Source organism: Lygodium microphyllum, chromosome 4 (genome assembly GCF_053477565.2).
Source record: "Lygodium microphyllum isolate KBCC chromosome 4, Lygodium_microphyllum_v1.1.10, whole genome shotgun sequence".
Lineage (NCBI taxonomy): Eukaryota > Viridiplantae > Streptophyta > Polypodiopsida > Schizaeales > Lygodiaceae > Lygodium > Lygodium microphyllum.
Genome location: NC_141138.1, coordinates 50,857,634 through 50,875,843, shown reverse-complemented (window position 1 = coordinate 50,875,843; position 18,210 = coordinate 50,857,634).

Here is an 18,210-nt window from a genome sequence, read left to right as displayed (position 1 = left end):
ACAATGAGCCTTGTTTTCTACAAGCAAGATAACTTTTGACATGGATATCATAATGATTAGAATACACATTAGTTGGACATCAAAACAACATTTTGAATGATGATTTGCATGAGCAAGTATGTGCATCAGTCTTGTGGCTTTGTTCAAAAAAGGATAGGAAAATAAAGTTTGCAAATAAAAGAAGACATTGTATGGTTTAAAGAAAGCACCTTGGACTTAGTATGAGAAAATACATGTATACTTGATTGGACATAGTTTTTAGAATCATCTAACTATCCAACTGAGAGCACCTTATATGTTAGACATGAGGGTGACGTGCGTCTAATCTTTGTACTTGATATCAATGACATGTGGCTCACGGTCCTAATGAGGAACATGATTGATTTGTAAGGGGCCAATTCGAATTTGATTGTTTACACAACAAATGTATATATATTGCATCATTGTTTGAGCATTGAATTTAAACAACATGATTGAGGTATTGCTTTGTGTTAAACAAAGTAGATTCAAACATTGTTGTTGCAAAGATTTGCTTTGGAGCATAGCACACCTAATGCTACTTTTATGAAGATAGGTTTGAAGTTGAGTCTTAGTGATAATACTACATTGATATTTAATTTGCAATCTCACAAATAAGCAAGTTCATGCATAGCTTGGGCACCAAACATTTGTAAATAGCAAAGTGTATCTTTCAAGGGTTGAGTGATACTCAATAATTTAGGTGGTTTTATTTGAAGGAAGGATTCTTCGTAGCGTAGTGCTACTCCTATGGAGATAGGTTTCAAGTTGAGTCTTCATGATAGTAAATATTGCATTGATGTCTTTTTCTACCAGTAGGTTGTTTAATACTTGATTTATGTATGCATTATGAGCCTTAATATTTCATTTGTAATCTCACAAATATGCAAGTTTATGTATAGCTGAGGCACCAAACATTAGTAAATTGTGAAGTGTGTCTTTCACTATTTGAGTGATACTCAACAATTTGGGGGGTTTTATCTCTAAGAAATTGTTCACACCAAATCTACATGTTTTTTAATATTCTCACCATATTTATATGTTTGTTTTATTCAAAGGGGAGATCATTTTTACTAGATATACATTTTTTTTTACATTTTACTTGGGTTGGTTGTTATGACACTCATTTATCTATATATGTTTTTTGCTTTATGCTTGGCAACTCATGCACATCATGGTTAAGTAAGAAATAGCTCATTGTGGCCACTTCTACTTGTGAAGTTGAGCACATGGCAACTTCCATAGCTACAAGTGAGTGTATTTGATCTAAGGCACTTTTCAGTTGATTTGGCTACTAGGCAATCACTTGCTACCACCATCTTTATTGATGGGTCAAATTGCATTCTGAGTTGTACGAAACCTAGTGTTCCATGCTTACATTGAGCAAATTGAGGTCCATTGTAATTATGTTAAGGAGAAAATCTCTACAAGAGAGATTCACGTACTCACAAAGGACAAACTTGCAAATCTTTTACAAAGGCTTTGTGTTGTTAGAAGTTTGAAGCTTTTTGCAAAGCTTTGGGCTTACTTGCCTTTGTGTATTGATCATAATGCACCAACCTCGGCACTTCCCTATTGTTAACCGTAAAATGGCATGCAACAATTTTGGTCAATATTTATAGTCATATAGTTAATTCTAATATTATTTTGGGTTGGGAGTAGCACATGTGTAAGTTGTAACATTTTTTGCCAGGAAATAGGACCTGTAGCTTGGCAAGGATGCATGTGCTAGGTTTCATTCACTTTCATGACAATCAGTGTAATCTAAATGCGCATGCATGAATCAAGAAAGACTAACCTAGAGGTACATAGAAAAGACGGGCACCCGACTTGAGTAGAAGCCCAAGCTTAAAACCTTATGTATAAAAGTTAGAAAGTGAATGAATAAGCTCATTCTTGTTGTGTATAAACTTGAGAGCATTCTTTCCTTCTTGCTTCTTCTCTATCTTCTTATGCTTTATTTTGAGAGTGAGGGAGAGTGAGTGTTAGTGTGAGAGTGAGGGACTTGAGGGGTGAAGCTTCTTTCTTGCCACACACATCTCTCTTCTTCCCTTTCTTAGGTGAGAGATGGATTGGAGGAGATATTGGGTTGCTTCTCTTCTTCTTTGCAATCTCTCTCAAGGATCAAGAGCTTGTGGTTTGGATTGGGGGCTATGGAGTAGAGAAGGTAGATCGAGTACCACTGCATGGATCATGGAGCCACCATCGAACTTTCGTCTCGTAGGATCGAGAAGAAGGTAAGGTGGTGAGTTCTTTTCATCATACATGGGAATTATCTTCTCCTTGACCCTACAAGACCTCACCTTCTACACGAAGGAATTACCCATGACGACAAACATTCTTTTCATCATACATGAAAATAGAAGCACAACTTTGAAATAGAATAGGTGTGCGTACTTTGAAATAGATTAGGAGTGGAGCTCGAAATTAGTTGAGGTAGTTAGTGTAAGATGAATGGAGTAAGAAAGACCATATGATTTTGGATTGAAAATTAATATGTGAAGTAGAGTAGCGATTTAGTGTAGCCTTAGAAACAAACCTCGAACAATAAAAACCATAAAAAGATTTAGCTTTTTGGTCTCCATTTTGCATCCTATGGGGTTGGTAAAGGGCCTACTTGTGAGTTTGAAGCAAGGTGTAACAATAATACGTAGCTTCTCATGTTGTGGAGCTACAAGAGCTCACATGTAGGGTTTCATGTTTCCCTCTTTATCGACTAACACATTTTTGTCTAAGGCTTAGTCTAAGGTATTTTTCTCTTTGAAAGGCTTTATAGACCCTTATTACAACTTCAGATGATAGCAAGGGAGTGACGCCATTAATGAATAGAAATAAGCTATATTAGGCTATTTCAGGCTTGCACATCACCCAACAACCAAACGATATGTGATAAGGCCTAAAAGCCTTGGATTTCGGGGAACAATTGAGTGATATCTTCAATAGCCAAATAGGCCTACAAATGACAATATCAGTCGTGTTGGCTATGGGATAGGGCCGTGCGTTGGGGGGTTAAAGGCCATTTGTGCCTAGCCACCTATATTTATTTTGTACCTACTACTACCTGTACATTTGTACATTGCAAGTGGTGGTTGCCCATCATTGTCACTTTATTCTTTATTCTTTACTATGACAATACAATAAGGGAAGGAAGGTCACACACTATGACTATTGGAGTTTACACATATGGTCTTGCTCTCTCTTCTTGTTCCAACCTCCATAGCTCTTACTTCTTTCTTTTCCTTATGCTCTCATTCTCACTTACCCTTTTCACCTTTCAACTAGTATCATAGCGGGCATTTGAGGAGCTTCATCCACATTCACTTTAGCCTGAGAAGAGAGTTTCGCTTGTAGCTTTCATGGTAGCCCGAGCTCCATAGCAACCATCAATACCTCTAGCATAGTCCATGTTGATTGGACTGATTTTGGGTTGATTTACCCCTAGATCACTACTTATACCTCCTACTCTAGCCATTGTTCAAGCCATTGGCTACCTATTGGGCATCTTTTCCAAACTCTTGGACTTTGCCTCTTTTGAGCATTCTTTGAAGATGCATAACTCAACAATTGCTTCACAGTTGTGGACAGATTGTTGTTCATTGTTTGGGGTAGTATATGTTTGATTGTTTAATGTTGTTGAGCTTTTTTAGCTCAATAGTTGGAAGGTTTATTGTTGTTATATCATGTGGACGACAAGCATAATGCTTATGTATTTGATGCTTACAAACTATCTTAGGATTTCTATTAGTTATGTGGATGCTTGCCACTTATTGGCTTGGTTATATGTTGCATGTATGTACTCTCGGATATATGTTTGATGTATCTTGGGTTCTCAGATGCTTTGAGATTTATGTATTGAGATTTGTTTCCTCATTGGCTATTCTTGTTTGCTTCTAGTGGAAGTTCTTTGGCATTTTATTTGCAGAGCTTGTAGTCTAAAGTCAATGGGAGACTCTTACATGCTCATTGATGTGGTTTATGCATACACTATATTTGCAGACATGGATGATTGTGTGTTGATTTAGATTTGATTTGATACATGGTCCTTACTCTTGTCAGATGAGTTGTCAATGGTGGATACACGCTATGTTTATGTACATGAGCCTCACTGTTTATATGTAGTGAGTTTGCAATTTGTTGGATCTTCGTGTTGCTTGAGAGATCTCTAATGCATGGTGAATTTATGTATATGGTTATCCTATTGGTTGGGATACATCTATGTACTTCACATGCTTTGGTTCTTTGGAAATACTTGTTACTTGAAGATTTATGCTCATTCTTGTACAACACTGCTAGTTGCATTTTTAGGCTAGTTGCTACCTGGACTTCCTTCGTAGTGGAAACTTTGTATTTTGGTCTTTTTCCTACAATTTCATACTCTTTTATTGTAGTTTTATGGATAGCAAAGTTAAAACTCAATTAAAAGTCATTTTGTTAAGAGCAGACACTTGTTTTGAACACTTTAATGCATTTATTTTGTGGATAGCCATACCTTATATTGCACCCCGCCTCTTGTATTCAGTTTTGGGATGATTTATTATAATTACAATAGCCCATTCACTCTTTGCTTTGCAATCATAATGGCATCTTCTTTAAGTGCTTTTGGGGATATCGACATTTTCAACATAGACAAGTTGGATGGCAACACTTTCAATTATTGGAAGACCCAAATATGGCAAGTTTTGGTTCAAAAAAAATTCAATCATTGAAGACTAACGGGACAAAGCTCAAAAAGTATGGTGTAGAGGCTTGGGCTAATCTTGATGAGTTATGCAAATCCACTATTATCTTGTCTTTTTCAAAGCATGTTTACTTTGAAGTCATTGAGACTAAGGGTGTGGTTGGAAGTTATGGGTGAAAATATATAATCTTAATGATAACCAAAACCCTGCTTTGCAATTTTATTGGCATAAGAAACTCATGAATCTTTGTATGAATAAAGGTACTGCTATGTCTCTCATTTGGATGAGTTTCATCCCATTTTTAACCAACTTACTTTGTAGGGGATTACCTTTGAGGAGAATGTCAAGATTGTGTTGTCAAGATTGTGGGAGAGAAGGAAGGAGTCTCACTTGCAGCTTTCTTGCTTGCACAATGGGGGAATACACACAAGGGTGGAGGTTGAAAACAGTTTTCCTCTTCTTAGTTGTGTAAGCCAAAAAGAACTCTAGTACATAGAAATAAAAGAACCCTATATATGGGTCTCAAACCAAACTCAACTAACTAAGGTGGCATACTAACTGAGCCACAAACTGGAGTAGATAAGGATAGCTGTCATCTAGCTATTATTCATGGGCGGTGTACCAACCGCATCTGCAACTGACAAGTCGGTGACATAAATGCACAACGGTCACCCTGGCATATCACGAGTGGAGCTTGATATCTCAACACTCCCCCTCAAGCTCAATCCCAATTCCTGCACACCAAGCAGGTCTCTGAACTTGCGCAGCTTCTCTGCGCCCAATGCCTTTGTAAATATGTCAGCTACCTGATCCTCTGTGCTGACATAAACTAGATCAATAAGACCTAGTAAAACCCTCTCCCGCACATAGTGATAATGCACCTCAATGTGCTTTGTTCTAGCATGATAGACTGGGTTATTTGCCAAGTGTATACTGCTCATGTTGTCACAATAAATGACAACTGGCCCATCTGTAGGTTGATGCATATCATAAAGTAGCTTATGCAACCAAGCTACCTCACATGCAGCCATTGCTACGCCCCTGTACTCAGCCTCTGTGCTCCAGAAGGCAACTGTAGGCTGTTTCTTGCTGCTCCAAGTGACTGTAGCACTCCCAAAAGAGAACACATATCCACTGGTAGATCGTCTATCAGAAATACTACCTGCCCAATCAGCAACAGTGTATCCATGCAACTGTATCTGAACCCCAGTCTCATAAAGTAGTCCATACTGCAATGTGGACTTCACATACCTGAGTATGCGTCTGGCCGCATCCAAATGCGATTTCCTTGGAGCCTGCATAAACTGACTTACCAATCCAACAGCATAGCTCAAATCTGGCCTGGTAATAGTCATATAAATCAAACTTCCTACTATGCGTCTGTACATAGTAGGGTCTTCTAGAAGTTCACCTGCATCTGCGCTCAGCTTCACATTCTGCTCCAAAGAAACTGAAATAGGCTTACAGCGTGTCATCCCATATTTGGACAGCATGTCCAATCCATACTGCCTCTGCAAGAGCTGTATCCCACTTGGTGATCTAATCACCTCAATGCCCAAGAAATAATGCAGCTCTCCCAAATCCTTCATCTCAAACTTTTGCTTCAATAGCATTTTCACATGAAGGATATCTTCATCACTGTCACCTGTCATAATCAAATCATTAACATAAATGACAAGTAGCATAATACATTTCTCTGTTTTTCTCACATAAAGTGAGAAATCTGCCTTGGAAATCTGAAAACCAATAGTGACAAGATACTGTCCTATCTTGTCAGACCATGCTCTAGGTGCTTGCTTCAAGCCATACAATGCTTTCTTCAACCTGCAAACAAACTCAGGATGAACAGCATGCACATAACTGTTGAGATATCGAGCTCCACTCGTGATACGCCAGGGTGACCGTTGTGTATTTATGTCACCGACGTGTCGGTTGCAGATGCGGTTGGTACACCGCCCATGAATAATAGCTACATGATAGCTATCCTTATCTATTCTAGTTCGTGGCTCAGTTAGTATGCCACCTTAGTTAGTTGACTTTGGTTTGAGACCCATATAGAGGGTTCTTCTATTTCTTTGTACTTGAGTTCTTTTGGCTTACACAACTAAGAAGAGGAAAACTGTTTTCAGCCTCCACCCTTGTGTGTCTTCCCCCATTGTGCAAGCAAGAAAGCTTCAAGCGAGACTCCTTCCTTCTCTCCCACAATCTTGACATGGTATCAGAGCCTTGTTCGTGGTAAGGAGCTCAAGAAAGCAAGCCAAGCTCGCGGTGTTCTGGTAAGAGGAGCAGTGTTGCTTTCATTTTCTGTTTTGGGAGCAGATCTCTACAGGTAGCACAATCGGAAAGTGCAGGAGTGCATTGTCTCAGGTTGAGACGCCCTTCGCGGTGAAGCAAGAGGGCAGTATAGACAAAAACAGCCCAGTTTGGGCTGGAACAAACCTAGGGCTGCATGCTGACTAGGGCAGCCACAAAAATGCACTGACAGAGCTCCTCTGTCTCCTGTCAGACTTTGACAAGAGCTCACAACCAGGAGATGACAGACTGAGACTGAAGAGGAGCAGGCTAACAGGTTCTGGTTCTTGTATCACTTTGACCATATATGCATAGTGAATGGCTGTAAATCCATCATATTTCAGCCTATCCACAGGATACCTAGCTCTGGTAGACCTCGCAAAGTAGGTTCACTCCTAGGTGCTCTCAAAACATTCATGGTCTTCCTTACTCCAGGTGTAACAATAGAAGGAATACCCAACTCATCATCAATGCTCTGTTCTGAGCCACTGGATTCACCATCCACATAAGAGTGACCTGCATTCACATCAAACATGGGCTGATCTACCTTCTCTTTTCCTTTTCGTGATACCTGCAAACCACTATCTACATTGCTTTGAGAAGATTCTCCTAATCTCAATCTGCCAGTCCATGGCGAAGAATGTGAACCACTGCTAGAGGACGCTCCAGATCCACTAATATTTGGTGACTACTGCTGTGAATTCTGTGCAACATTACCATTTTGTGCATCTACATCATCAATCACATTTACTGGTTTATACCAGCTACTCATCTCATCAAAAACAACATCTCTGCTCACTGTAAACTTACAAGTAGAAGGGTTATAGCATCTATACCCTTTCTGCTGCAAAGAGTAACCAATAAAGATGCACTTCTCAACTTTTGGATCCAACTTGGATCTCAACTCATTTGGCACATGAACATAGGCAATGCAATAAAAAATTTTCAAGTGAGAAATATCTGGTTTCCTACCAGTATACCTCTCCTCTGGAGTCATCCCATGTATTGCTGCAGTGGGAGTCCTATTCATTATGTAGACTGCTGTAGCAACTGCTTCAGCCCAGTAAAAATCTGGCAAGTCTTTTTCATTGAGCATGGTACGAGATACCTCTCCAATATGCCTGTTTTTTCTTTCTGCAATTTCATTTTGCTGTGGGGTATGACTGCATGAATATTGCTACTTTATGCCATGCTCCTGCAAAAACCTTGCAAACTCATTTGAGAGGTACTCTCCCCCTCCATCTGACCTTAGGCATTTTATTTGCAGTCCTGTTTCTTTTTCAACCATAGCTTTAAGAGTTTTGAAACGCCCAAAAACTTCACTTTTCTTTTTCATAAAATACACCCAAACTTTTCTGCTATAGTCATCAATAAAAGTGACAAAATAATGACAGCCTCCAAGAGATGCAGCTTTAGTAGTCCACACATCAGAGTGGATTAATTCCAATGGCTTCTTACTCTCTTGAACATGTCTAGGAAATGATTTCCTTGCCTGTTTTCCAAACTGACAAGCTTCACATATCTTATACATTTCTGCAACCTTGAATTTTGGCAATCCTGCAACAATATTTTGGGCATGCATTGATTTAAGTCGTTGTACATTAACATGACCAATGCATTTATGCCAGATATCAATATCTGCAACTACCATGTGCAAACATTGCTGCACTCAATTCAGGCATGTCTGCATCCAATGTAAACATTCTGCCCTTCTTCTTTCCTTTTGCTATCAAGCGACCTTTATTTTTCATATCTTCAACAAAGCATCCATGAGGAAACCCATTTCAATACTTGTAGGAATGCCAAATTTGTCAGCCTTAGGTTTCTCTCTATCCATCTTTAATGGGTTAGCAGAGGAAGATGTGAAGTTCCACATAAGTGAGTTCCAAACATTAATGTTCAATTGCCAGAAGAATATCTCATGATGTTTTTCAATACGACTTTGAAAGGAAGAGCTATAATGTGGTATCATGGCTTGGAAGCTGGAACCATAACCATGATCAATTTATTCTTTGCAGCCTTTTGAAAAGAGTTTTCCCGTGAGAGAGGTGGTCAGTATATTGGGTATGTGTTTTGAATGTGATGCATCAAGAGTCCCATGAGAATGCTCAAGCGTATGCTAAGAAACTAAAAGAGGTGTTTCACAAATTGTAAACCTCTATTTCTATTCCACATGCTACCCAACTGTAGTACTTTTTACATGGATTAGATTTCAATATCCAAGTGCAATTGAGTAGTGTTTCTCTTGTTGATATAGACATTACTATTACACGAGTAGAGGAGGTAGAGTCACGCTTACAAGTAGCCTACACATCTAGAGCAAACCTAAATTTGAGTCTAGTTCTTGAAAATAATTTGGCAGTGATCAATGGAAGTCAAGGTTTCACTAATACACTTATGACCAATTCAAATGAAAGGAAGCATAATACAAAATGTGTCCATGTTGTTGGCTTCTCCTAGTGTTGCTATGCCAATGGCTAGCCAAATGGTTCCACTAAATAATGGAAGCCAAATAACAAACTCTAATGTCATGCCAATTAATAAGCCACCAATCCCTAATCAGGTGGTTAGGCTGGCTGAATGTCAAGGGGATGATCATGGTTATGAGTCTAGTGTATCAAATGTTCTTGGAAAAGTTAAGAATATGATGAAGCATTATACCAATATGATAATGGAATAGTTTAGACAAATAGTTGTAAATGTTAATTTCCTAAAGAAGTAGCAAAACTTGATAGGAAATCGACGTCTTGAAGAGGATGCTCCATCAAGATTTAGTTGTAAGTGGTGTGGTGGACAACACTTTTTGAGAAACTGCCCTAATGTGAAATGCGACATATATGGGAAGTCCAGCCATCTAGCTAGTACTTAATGGAGTAAGATCGGCTCTCTTAAGCAAGGGAGTAAGTAGCCAAGTCCGATTAACCATTGAGCACAAGGGAATAACCTTCAACAGTATAAGGGACTGAAGCAAATATTGCAGAGAGGAAAATCTATCATAGAAGAGCTACCCAATGGTAGTGGTGTCACCCTTATAGAATCAATGCATGTCAATACCATTGGGGCTTCCAATCTATAAGCCATTACAAGAGGACAAAAAGTTAAAGAAGGTAATAGGGATAATGAAAAACCTATTGAGGCAAACCCTAAACATGATGATAAGGGGACACAAGTCCTTAACCACCCTAATGTGGAAGGCCAGTAGTCTAATACCTACTAATGGCAAAGCTGACTCTAATAAGGAGTTGCCAAAGAAGAATGTAAAAACCAAGAAAGAGGTACCTAAGCCTATTCATCGATCAAGTGAAAGAATGATGGCAGGAGAAGAGAACCATTTCTAATTATAATGAATTTGACTTAGCCAATTCTCTTTGCAAGGTAAAGACTAACGTGAACCTCCTAAAGCAGCTGATCAAGTTATCTCTAGGAGTGCGTAAAGAGTTTAAGAAGATCCTTTGCACTAGGTATATTGTCGAACCATTGGGAATGACCCATATGGGAGATGACTAGTTTGAACATGCTGAAAAGCATTGTCCAAGGATGGCAGTATATGTTGATGGCATATTAGTGGATAATGCCATTGTGGATGCAAGATCCTTTATAAATATTATGAGTTCAAAATTGATGGAAAGACTAGGACTGAAAATCCAAAAGGATGCCTTCACAATTCTCCAGATGGTTGATGACAGTTTAAGACAACCGGAAGGTTGTATTACCAAAGTCCACATGACTATTGCTAATGCGGAATGTATTTTGGACTTTAGGGTTATTAGGTTTACAGGGTAGCCAAGCTATCAAGTATTATTAAGAAGGCCATGGATCTTGCAATCCAATTGTCAAGTTGATATACATGTCGATCGTTTGATATTTGGCAAAGGTGCCAGACACATAATAGTGAGGGATGCATATCTTGAATCTCCTCAAAGCGAGAGAATATCTTTATCTTCGACAATATTGGATACACTAGAGAATCCTTCTAGTAGTGAGACTTCATCAAGTGATGAATCAAGAGAGAGGTCCACTACAAAAGATGTCTACCAGGTGACTTTGAATGAGCTAATATAAGCTTAAGATAGAATCAGAGACACGGATGTGATTGAGCTAGATCTCGATATGTTGAATGATCCACGACCAATTAAATTAGGATCTATGCTTAGTTTGGAAGAGAGGAATGATTATTAATCTAAGAATTATGTGCTATTTTCACCTAGAGCTATGATAAGTTGAGGGGTGTTCCTCCTAGTCTGGCTATGCATACTATTCCCTTGAAGGAAGATAGCCATTCTGTTTGATTAAAAGTGTGGCATGTGCCTTTTGAGCAAAGGGACAGACTGTTTGAGGAGCTAAAGAAATTGTGTAAGGGTGGTCTAATATTTCTTGTACAACACACGTAGTGGTTTTCACCTGTAGTTATCAGAAAAAAGAAAAATAATCAAATCCAACTTTGTATAGATTTTAGGGAGCTTAATAAACAAAAGTTCAAATATTACTATCCGTTGCTACTACCATTCATTGATCAGATTCTAGATCCGTTAGTAGGTAGGGATATCCATTTGTTTATGGTCTGCTTTGTTGGTTATAATCAAATGTCTATATTAGAGGAAGGTAAGATTAAAACAACATTTATCACTATATTTAGTACATTTTTTGTATCATGTTATGGCTTTTAGATTATGCAATGCACCAGGGTCTTGGCAACATATGGTTAATAAAACTTTTGGTGATATTTCCCCAGAGGAGTTGAAAGTCTTTATTTATGAATTGGGGGTAGCCACCACAAAGGAAAGATAGTTGATCATTTTAAGAAAATATTTTGAGCATTACAAGCAATTTTGCATTACTCTCAGTCCAAGGAAATGTGTCTTTGGAGTGCCCTATGATTTGTTGTTAGGCCATGTGGTTAGCTCGGCTGGTATTGCGAGCGGTCCTAAAAAGATAAAGGTTATCATCGTCGCTATGAGTTTGCCACATACTCCTAAAGAAGTACACTATTTCTTTATTTGGAGTGATCCATATCAAGCATCCTTCGAGGATATGAAGCAAGAATTGGCAAAAGCACCAGTCCTCAAAGCATCTAAAAGAGGTAAGACATTTTATATATTTTTAGTAGCTATGATGTATAGTATTAGCTGTTGTTTAGCCCATATTTGGGAGGAGAAGTGGTACCATCTGATTGCACTTTCCAGTTGTTGCGCAAATTGGGGGTGTCCAAGATTAATTATACCTACATAGAGAAACTATGCCTTGGATTGTCTTTGCAATGAAGAAATTAATGCATACATCCTGTATGAAAAGGTAGTAATTTATATGAAGGTAGAGGGGCTGAGGTTATTGTTGAATAAGTTGCAACCACCTGACCACCTAGCAAAGTGGTTGATCACTTTGTAGGAGTTTGACTATGAAATTAAGAGTAATCTATCAAAGTTGTAGGGCATCGTTGAATGTCTTGTGGATTTCGAGGAGACGAAGAAAGTCGTGGCTAAAGGTAGTGACCTCGACGGTCTATTCAAAATCAATATGGCCTCCATTCCATCCTGGTGTGCTGTCATAACACTATCTATCTACAAGAGACCGGAGTCGCTTTGTCAAAGGCGACTAAAAAGAGAAAAATTAAGCAGCAAGCCTTGAAATTTGGCTTGATTGTAGGAACACTATATTGGCAAGGGTTTGATGATGTTTATCACACCAATGTGTTACAGTTGATGAGGTTCCATTTATCTTGGAAGAGTGTCATGACTCTGCTTGTGGAGGGCACTTTGCTAGATGGTTGATTGCATAGAAAGCTTTGAGAGAAAAGTATTGGTGGCCATTCATTTTCCAGGATGCATTTATGTATATCAAGAAATGTGATACATGTCAAAGACATGATAATAGGGAGAACAGGAAGTGGCCATTGGCTCCTATCGTGGCTATATTACCATTTGAAAAGTGGGGTATTGATTTCGTTGGACCTATACATCCTTTGTCAACTATACAAAAGCATTATATAATTGTGGCGACAGACTATTTCACGAAGTGGTCTGAAGCTTGCACTACGTAGGATAATACTAAGAGAATGGTTAGTTTTATTTTGGAACAGATTGTTTGCCATTTTGGTCCACCTAAATAAAGTGATTGAGGCTTTGACGGAAGCTCTGAAGGTTAAGAATAATAAGACAATGTCTTACAATCCCCAAGATAATGGGCAAGTAGAGTGTACTAATAAGCAGCTTGTGGGGATTTTATCCAAGACTGTATCTGAAGGTAAGCATGATTGAGATAAGAAGTTGTATGTGGCTATTTGGGCTTATAATACGGCATTCAAAAGAGCTATGGGCCACATCCCTTTCAAATTAATATATGGGGAAGAGTGTGTTTTACCTTTAGAGATTGAGCTACCTATGGTAAGGTTTGCTCTGAACCATTCTTTGGGTGAAGAGGAAGCATTGCAAGAAATGTTCCTTTCCCTTGCACATCTTGATGAGATTTTGTTACAAGCCTTGTTGCATCAGGAAGTAGGGAAGAAGCGGATGAAAATGTTTCATGATCTTTGCGCTAAGAAGTATAAATTTGCCAAGGGTCAATTGGCCCTATATTATGATGCCTATCCCTGAAGATTTCAATGCAAACTATTATGAGCTATTCCTAGCAAGTTGGAACCCAAATGCGATGGTCCTTATAAGATTGTTCATATAAGAAAGAATGGATCTACAACCCTTTAAGTAGAATTGCAAGGGGTAGAGTTAAAACCTAAAGTAAATTAGGGCTCACGTCGGACGACTTGGTGCCATTGCAGGTCCTTCAAGATCTAGCTTAAACTTGCACAAGGTACCAAGACTATTGGATGGGGAAAGTCATTCCTTATCCAGAACATTCATATTTAGAGCAGTGTTACCACCAAGGCAAAGTGATCTGGTGGAGTGAGGGTTATCACATTATTGAGTGGCGAGATGGATCTTTTACATGGGATATTTGAGTCTATTGCCCCCATTGTCTCATCGAGTTCTTACTAGCATCTCTATTGAGTTCAATGAAGAAGGAGAGATTGTACTTGTCTTACACCCTCTCTCTTGATTAGAGTTTGACTATCATAAGTATGAGTAGGTTGATTGCCATGGCAAGTTACATCAATGAAGCCTTTGTTTACACATTATATTTCGATGGAGCTTCTCGAGGACTTGCTAAGAATGCGACTGTAAGGGTTGTCATAAAGGATACCTATCGTCTAGTGGTTTTAAAAATGGGAGTGTATTTAGGAATTACTTTTAGGAATAACATGGTAGAATACAAGGCCTTGTTGATGGGGTTAAATCTAGCCAGACATGGTGGTATTCGCCAGTTATTGGTAAAAGGCGACTCACAGTTAGTGATCAAACAATTGAATGGGACCTATAGTGTGAGGGATCCCATTCTAAGGATGTACCATCGTGCAATTTTGGACACCCTTAAGATCTTTGAGGCAGTGAATTGCCAGTCGATTCCATGACAATGGAATCGCTTTGTAGACTCCCTAGATAATTATACCTTTGTTGAAGATGTTTTTCTTAATTGTGGTCTTGAGGGGCTTTGACAATTGCCTCTTGATGTTAGTCCAGGGCTACTATAGGGTTTTCTTGCCAACATGTCTTGTTTTGGTCGCCAATGGTTAGTATGGTTATGAGCCAGGTAGCGATTGACCATCTTCCTATTCTGCCATGGACACTTCGAATCGGTCAATGACATATTCGTCGGATGCCCCTTGCTATTTATGTAGAGGGGCTAGCTAATAACTTGATGCATTTAGTGTAGGGCCCGAATGGCCATCCCCTTTGTCTAGTTTTATGCTTCAGCATGGTTTATGTAGGGACCACAATCATTTGCCTTCAGCAGTAGGATGTTGAATGGTGCTTTATAGCTATAATTTTGTCAAGCCAAAAGGGTCTTTCCTATTGGATTTAATGTTTGATTTAGTTAGGCTAAGAGGACAGTTTATTTTGCTGTGAAATGGTTTATCTCATCAGACCAAGAAGGCCATTTGTAAGTTTGGTGTGGGTGCAGTTAATGGGTTTTTGTTTTAGTGCTGCACTAAATGGATTCAATGGAGCACCTGGAGAGAGAGCCTCTTGCTGTGCACAAGCTTCTTGTGGTCAAGTCCAGGTGATATCCTTCCTTTATGACTTCTTTCCCTTTATGCTTCATGTGTATATGTATGTGGGGTATTTTTCTTTTGTCGGGGACTAGCATTCAAGGAACGAAGTCCCATGATTGGGTTAGGTGTATCTAGGGAGGTTTGAGCAGTTGTCTGCCTCTTGTAAAGACATTGTCTGGCACTTTAAGAGTTGTTTTTTAGGGTAGCCCTAATGACCCTATTCTGCTAGCCTACTAGGCAACTGTTTCTCGGAATCCTTGTTAGTTCCTAAAGGATAAGTTAGCAGACCCGGGGCCAATGCCTTGCCTTCTTGGGGATGGCATTTAGACGAAAAAAATAAGGATGGTTGAGGGAAAATAAAAGTGAGCGAGAGAAGAAAAGGATTTAGTGTCACCTTCTTGCGAGAGCTTGTTAGGTTATTGGGTACCGAGACAGGAATTGAGGCTAATGCCCTATTCTCCTTGGGTCATAATATGCTTAGCTCTCTCCTTTTTACACACTTGAGTATAAAGTATTGAAGAAAAAAGAATGTGGTCAAATGGAAAAAATATGTGACTTTTTATAGACCACTCTATAGGAGTTCTCTCCTAGTCTAGTTGTCCTCAATTAGGTAGGTAGGTCAGACCACCACTTAGAATGACTCCTTTGATAGTTATTTTTAGCGTTCTGTGTTGGAGCAGTTGGTTAGCAACTAGCTCCTGATCTCCATCAGATTATGCTTAGCCTATCCCTCGTGCACTTCATGCTTTGATTTTGTCAGGGGGAGAGTGAGAGTTGTGTTTGTGCTCTGTTGTGTATCTTATTTATAGCAGCTTGATGCTCTTTATGGTTTCTATTTGTGCAGATCAATTTTTAGGTTCAATGGGTTGCATCCCCTTATCCCGTGGTCGCCAATGAGAGCTGATTTTATAGTCAAATTTTAAGAGCAAAAGTGGCTCAAGACTCGTAAAAGATGCATTTTTTGTGGAAAATGGAACAGTCATTAATCAAGGAGATGGAGTTTTCATAGATGCATCTTGACTCCAAGAATCCAAAGCAAGTGACCATTCGTTGATCACAGTCCATTCGACCCCTCCTTTAATGGCCGCAAGGTTCAAAGACGTTATGAAGTAGCTACTGAATCTAGAAGTGAAAAACTATCTGACAAGGCTAGGGTGATAGATTTCGATGCAAGAAAGTCACCCATCCAGTTGAATCACTATTCTAATGCTCTTTGCCCCTCTATCCAAGCTGAAACCACTTGTGGTTAAGTGTGAACATGGAAGTTTGAGCTAGTTTTTTTAATGGTTAATGGCTAACCATGATTAAGAAGAGTAAGAACCTCAAAATTTCACACAAATGGGGAGGCATGGGCGTGGGTGCATTTTTTCACTGCCCCTTTTTTCCCATCAAAAAATGAATTTTGGTACTTGTTGTCATCCTCCTCCATCTGGGGATTGGAATGTTGAATTTCTTCACTCTTCGATGCTCCAGACCATGACGGAAATGATGCAGTATATGAAAAGATATTTGAATTATGAAGGATGACACATAAATATAGTTTTCCGTATCACAATGTGTTTAAAGTATTAAAAAAATGCTTATAAATAAATGATCCACACTTAGAGTGCTCTTAATTTATTACATGAGTTATTGACTATTGGTAAGAGGTAGTCATCAATTGAAACAACCAACTCAAGTTCTTGGGGATTTGAGAACTTACTTTTTTTCATCTATCTACTTTTTTTCATCTATCCTATTTCATCTCAAGAGAAGCCTAAGAACATGTTTGCACTTTACCAAATCTAGCTTGGTCACAAGGAACAACAAAAATTATTGCAAACCAATACCCCCTACAAACTTTAACAAGTAATGCTATAGTATTAGGCACTTGGTGTAAAAATATGGTGTGTTGAAGTGTATGTTAATTACTGGAAAAAAAATGGATATGCAATAAAGAGGATCCAGCATGTTGGGAGGATGTTAATAGCCTTGAGTATGCATAGCACCAAAACAAGAGGCTAAAGTGATGAAGACTAAGCCTACCTAAATTTAACAATGTGTGAAAAAACCCAAGCATCTCTTGCAATTATTAATCTAGATGTAATATTCCTTCATTTGAATTTTAAAGTGTTAATGGTCATTTGAGTTTTTATCGAGTGAAAAACATGCCAAATACTAAAGTTATCTAGTTTATAGACAATGTCATCTCAATGGTCATTTGCCTTTCCAATTATACAACATTGGTGTTTGTAAACACCAACTTGAAGGAGGGTATTCAACCATGCACCAAAAATGCATTTATAAATGCCACAATCTATCATTATCACTTTTTACGCAATTCATGAGTATCACCTCAATGATGTTCCACAAATATGATAAGCTCATCTAAAAGTTTTATTTTTCTTTATTTCAAATACAAAAATCTTAATTTCAAATGCTATAAAGATATTTATAAATACCACAATCTACTATGAAAATTACTCATACAAAATTACATTTTTTTCTTGTTGACTACTTGGTTAGAAAAGACTTATGCTTTGATTATACTTTCACCAAGAAGGATCATAAACCACATGTGGTGGATTTTCATTTCAAGTCCCATATTTAATAATATATTTATTTTTCAAACATTAATGGGATTGATAAATTCCAAGATTGTGACATTTTCCTTAAGTACTTACTTATAATATAGTAATAACCTACTAATCTAATTTGGAAACATATTAATAGTTATAACATGTAATAGACTTTTGGGCATTGCGTTTGTGTTGTCTAGAAAACATTATTCTATAGTCTAGAAAATTCAAAAATAGAATTTCCATGAAATAAAATAATCAAGAAAAAATATTCACATACTCCAAAAGAGCATCCCTCCTCAATAGTAAAATGGACATACATTAGGCTAGGTAGTGCGTTTAGCTAGCATTCTTATTTTGGTGATAATTTGATGATATGAAGATATGAGTACTTTAAAAAATTTAAAATTTCAACTTTCAAATATGATGTGACGTAATATACTATGATTTCCAATTACATTCACTCAAATATTCATAAATGGAACAAAAACATCTCAAGTGATGCTAGTATTTTCAATTCTTATAAACTAAAGGTTACATAAACGTTGTGAAGGCCACC